General features: G+C 32.2%; 1 protein-coding gene across 1 annotated transcript in view; it reads left to right on the top strand.

Annotated features, from left to right (window-relative positions):
* LOC133183102 (molecular chaperone MKKS-like) overlaps nt 1-6,050 on the top strand; it is a 202,105-nt gene that overhangs the window by 180,800 nt on the left and 15,255 nt on the right. The window lies entirely within an intron of this gene.

Here is a 6,050-nt window from a genome sequence, read left to right as displayed (position 1 = left end):
AAAATTATCTTTATGTAGTTTATAATAAATGATTGTAATTGTTTATTAATTTCTATCTATCCATTAAAATTTGATACGTATATCAGCTTAATATGCATCCGTCTGAACAATTATTGTTATTACACTCCCTGTCACATCTTCATAGTTAAGCCTGTAAGCATGGTAAGTAGGAATCAATTTCTGTTGAAGGGGACCAAAACCAAACATTTTTCAGTTTCATTTGGTGGGGAGGGGGGGGGGGGTATAAACCTCAAATGATCATTTTATCTCTGTCACTGAACTGCTGAAAATAATGAAGGGAACTAGACTGCGACAATGATTTGTTGACTGAATTAAAATACGAAATAAATTATCATACATACGAAATAAAATAATTTCATGAAAAAATGAAGAATTTCCAATTGATTGAAAAAAAAGAAGCTTTTCATGTATGTGATTTACAATAAATGGTTGTACTTTTATATTTTCTATATATCCATTAAAATTTCACAGTATCAGTATTTCACTATTTGTAAAATATTAACAATAACACTCACTGTGGCTTTGACTGAGTTACTGTCACATCTTCATAATTAAACGAGAATATTCCCTTCCGTAAATATTGCTATATATATCTGAACTGTTACCAATTAATCTTTCTTTGGTGAAAGAAAACCTCAGGGATGGAGAATAGGCCCGTTCGTAATTTAGTTGGAGGGGGGGGGGGGGTGAGCACAACCAAACAACATTTTTCAGTTTCAGGTTGGGGGAGGCTACAAACCAAAAATTTTTTAATAAGCAAAAGAAAAATACATTATCAGAGGTTATTATTGAGGGGGCCCAAAAGCAAAAGAAAAATAGATCATCAGAGGTTATTATTGAGGGGGCCCAAACATAAAGGAGCAATGTTTTCTATAGTATACCTAAATTTCAGCAAAATTATAGGGGGCCTGTCCCCCCCCCCCCCCCATTCCTTCAGCCATGTAATGTATCAAATCTGCTTCACCCTGATTCAGATTTTTTTTACAGCATATATATTCTATTAGCAGAGGACCACATTATATTAATAAACAATTATTAAATTACAGCTATTTTTTTCTTACAGGGTCTGTTTCATTTATACTATATCATGATGATCATGTCCTGCATGATGTTTACAGAAAGTTTAATTTAAATTTTTAAGCTCGAAATAGCTGCGTCAACTTGCGAGACTATTTTTTCAATGTTCGGCCTAATCTTTAAATATTTAATTTGTTTGTGGACTTGCATAAAAGAATTTAAAAAATATAGGGGCCTATCATATAACTTTATTTCGAATTTCCTTCAGGATTTTATATACCGAACTATAGTCTAACGATTATTTAAAAATCATACTTTTTCTCTTGAAAGCTAAATTACTAGGCAAAAAAAAAAAAAACAACAACAAACAAACAAACGATTGTTTGTCTTGTGTAAATTCTTAATTACAACTTATTACTGTATCATTTTAGTTACTTACCCAAATTTCTCAACATCCATGGTGTTCAGAGGTCATTTTCTGAAAACTGAAGGGGCATTCCGATGGCATTCGGAACAAATGACGGAAAGCACTTGCTAAGAATTCAAAACATGGTTCATAAATTTACAATATTTTTCCTTTTTAGGTTTTTAACATAAAACATGGAAAACTAAGTTAAAGAAACACCCATTTGAACAAATCAAAAGCGGAAAAAATATATATGCTAGATTTTTTGTTTAATTGCATGTTTTTCATGGTCTCCAAAATGCAGAAAAATTATCCTTTGAAATTATACGTAGGTTATAAATTCTTTTCTTTTTTAGGGAAGATGATAGAAATTAGACAACTTTTGAATGTTAAATAACAGAGTTAAAGATTAATAATATTTAATGGCAGACTGTTTATTTATCTATAAAAAGACATTTGCAATACTGATGAGGTCAAAATAATAGGGAGACCGAAAATGGTCGCCTTAATCCAGCGGTCTCCCTAAGCCAGAAAATATATCCTCCTTGGTCTCCTAAAGCCGTATGTCATATATATATATATATATATATATATATATATATATATATATATAAGCAACATGAAAATTTGTATTAGTTTGATGAGAATATCGTGAATAGTTTCTTTGAAACTGAGCTATGAACTGAGCTAAATGCAAAGCGTGACGGAGGACAGAAGGAAGACGGGCATGACAAACTCTATATGCCCCGGCCATATTCATATAATAACAAGATTATGCGAATGACTCAAATTTTAAGGAACTTGAAGGAAAAAAATTATAAAATAATTGTCGAAAATGAAATGACTGCACGGATGGATGTGAAATAATCTAAAACATTTCCACATTTCAATTTGTTTCTATCAGTAAAATGTTATGAATTATATATATATTAAGATTTATAATTAGAACTGTGAAGTGGAAAAAAGTATTCCGAGATAGCACATTAGAATAAATATTATACTAGACTTATAGAAATTCAGACATCCAGGTAATCGTAGAAGTTTCAATACGATCACAATTTAAGCTACTCTCACGTTCTGTCCTTAAATTGCCTTTGACTATTAAAACAATATGAACTTGATTTATGACAAATTTCACACATCTTAAATAGTTGTCATTTATGCTAACTTGTAAAAATAATATTTATGAGGAATAAAACCTTATCGAAAATAATTTTAACTCTATCTATGGTATTATGGAATAATATTGTGTAAACCAGTATTCGTTTAAGTTCATATTTTCTAATTTTTGACTTTGCTCTAATCACTTGTAATTCGTCCGTAAGAAATTAAGTACGAAATTTGGCAGGAATTTTAGATTTAGAAGACTGCATGATAGAATATTTCTTAATTATTGTAATTCACAAATTTATAAGAATTTTAAATATTAAAAACGAAAGCTGAGAAAAAAGATTCCGAACACCAAGTGCATGTGGACTAGTTCAGCGTTCGCAAAATTTGTCAATAAACTGAAATATATCAAGGTGTCATGTATATTTATCATTGTTGTTTATGTCATTATTTTTATTTTGTTTCATTATATGTTGTCGAAAAAAGAAAAACACAAACGCCTGACGTAAATGATCAGAATCGTCAGTCAAAATACGAGGTCAAAACGCGGTGAGATGTCAAATATCCTCTCCTTACACATTATTTTTACCATCCCAGGGTCACCTGACTACAGATTCAGACATTTTTTTTAAAAATATTAAGTTAATGAAATAATCGTTTCGTTCCATTGTCTAAATATAAAAATACATGTAACAGAAATTGTAGATGACTTTTTTCTGGACCAACAGCTTGTAAATAGGTGTCCTCAACCAAAATTATTTTGTTTTTCTTCAATTTAAATTGTATATTAAAATTGTCATATATATACAAAATTGAATTGAAAAAAATCTTAATTTGGAATTAGACATGAAACATCCAGTAGAACGAAACATTTTTAATTTTCGTCGCGTCTTTGTCGGCTGATTCACTCTTCTGGCACTTGAAACTGGCATAATTAATTAACCCCGCCTTTTACGTAAACGAAACAGAAAGTATAAACAGGTGGTCGTCTGCGTTTTCTGAAACTTAATTACGACTAAAATGTGTATGATAATTAGATAGATGCGTATTTCCCAGTGTCTTTTTTTGTTAATTAGAAACTGCTATAAAAACATAAACATCAATTTGCACACGTTGAATGGACAGTATATAAATATCAGTCTACATCGTCTTGTAAATCACTGGGACTCAAGATGAGGATCCATCAAAAGGCAATAGTTTTGCTCTTCGTACTAGCTTTCGTTGGTGATTTTGGGTCCCTGGTTAACTTTTTAAGCGGTAACGAACTAATATCACACAATGCTGGTCTCCTGGTTCCTGGTGCTGATGCAGTGTGGGGTGCAGTTGCTAGGGCGGCAGCCAGAGCCATAAGCAGAGCTATCAGTAGGCGCGGGAAGAAAGGTGCTAGCGAGCACACGAAGAACAAAAGACCCAGCACCAAAGGCAAACACGAGAAAGGCCAAAGCAGACGAAAGAAGGACCAAGACAGAGCGTCAGGCAAAAAACAGAAAGGAGGAAAAGATGGCAGCAAAAAGAGGGGCGGTTAAGGTTAACCATCAAGTCTGACACTGTATCCGAGGCGCTGTGAACGAATCCATTGTAAAAGTTGTGGCGAATGACTTCCATAAACTGTATCTTCGTTTCAACTTCCTTTTTTGCAATCATTTTTGTTGTGACTGTTATAGATCTCTCACTTTATTTGTTCAAAATCTGTGATAGGCCCACTCTGTGTCATCATAGGTGTTGTCACTGTTGTGTATGCCGTTTGTCCTCAATTGTTTCTAAATAAAATGTTGCTAAAGGTTATATTCTTCTTCTACTCCTTTCTTTAGAAAAGATGTGCATAATACTACATGGATTGACGAGTTTCAGAACAACTATGGTTTCTGCACCTTTAAAATATTTTGAATTCTCTCATACATAAAACTGCTTACTGCAAATGAATAACCGTAATTCTATGTTAGGCCACATTTAAAACTTGCTTGAGTGTAATCCTGTGAAAAATTAAAAAAAAAAAATGGGGAGGATTAGTGGATCATTTTCTTTATATGAAAACACGCGCAGCATATTAATATTTCTATTCAGCTTTAATTACGCTAATATGTCTACAATACTAAGGAATATAAATTTTTATGTTCAGATTTTTTTGGTACACGATCCTGATTTTTTTTTTTCTTTTCATACAGTTTTAAACGTAAAAAGAACAAAGCGTCAGAGTAAGACACTGAGGGGCGGGCAGAGATGAGGGCGGGGGATTTTTTGGCCCAAGCTATTTATAGATCAGCATTGATACATGTATGGTCTGTACATGTAAATTTGCTTGACTCTCGTGAGAAAATTCTCATTTCGACACGTACACGGAGATGTATTTCACCACGTTACACGCAGATTGAGATGTATTGCACTACCACATTGCCAAAGTTTTATGAATATTTATGTATCTTCGGATACAAGTGAAACTTGCTGATCAAGCGCGCTTTTGTGTCACATGAAACCTGTTTTGAATTCTATTGCTACCAACTTAACATTCGTTTTGAATTTTTATCCTTTGAAAACAGCAGCATCATCGTAACCTGTTGTGCTAGATTTATAGGAAAGAAAATATATTTAGGACTAGCAAACGCAGTAGATTTAGAAGTCTACGAGGATATTTATACACAAGTAGCTCTGTCGTTTTGTACCAGCCCACGATAATCCAGATAAAAAGTTAATTATTTTGAAATGAGTTATGTTTTTCTTTGAAAAGGCGAACTTTCTCTTTTGAATCACAGCATTTTTGAATGAAATAGTCCAGGCATATCACCTTTTTTTTTTTTTTTAAAGTTTTGACCATTCATCTACATGTCATTGAAATTCAATTCATAAATGGAATACACTGTATCTTGTGCAGTGTACAAGTGTACTGTCACAGTTGTCAATTTTTATGCCAATCAGAATGAATTTGTGAACATTACATATCTAGTAACACTGGCTAAATATTGAATGAAATCAAATACATTGTCCATGAATTATATCATAATAGTATTGTATGTTGGAGGAGTCTACATGAAACAAGATTTTCTCCAGACTATCATTTAAGAAACCCTTTTTTAACATTTCACAGTTGTCTACTTTTCTACAAAGTTGCAACTGAAATCAGACCAAAATGTTGATAATCTTTCTTTTTTTTGTTTTAATACGATACAGTAAAACACGGTTATAGCGAACACATTTATAATGAATTCACACTATATAGCGAAGTGATTTTCAATCCCAGTAGTTTTAAAACCTATTGTGATCTTAAGAGTTATAGCAAATTATGTTTATAATCAAAATTGCACGTCCCTGGCACTTCGCTAAAAGCATGTTTTACTTGTAGTAACCAAAGCAATAACACCTTCCTAAAATCTCAATAACTTGATAGTTTTGTGAGATTTTACTCATAATAAAATCAGATCACCAAATTCTATATAAAATGTATTACATTTGCACTTTTTATCAACATAACGTACAAATTAAATTGCAAGAGTTGATATAT

Source organism: Saccostrea echinata, unplaced genomic scaffold (genome assembly GCF_033153115.1).
Source record: "Saccostrea echinata isolate AGI-Se365-2 ecotype Australia unplaced genomic scaffold, CSIRO_AGI_Sech_v1 ptg000009l, whole genome shotgun sequence".
Taxonomy (NCBI): Eukaryota; Metazoa; Mollusca; class Bivalvia; order Ostreida; family Ostreidae; genus Saccostrea; species Saccostrea echinata.
Note: the sequence above shows the minus strand (reverse complement) of the source record. Positions and strands in the feature narration are given on the sequence as shown.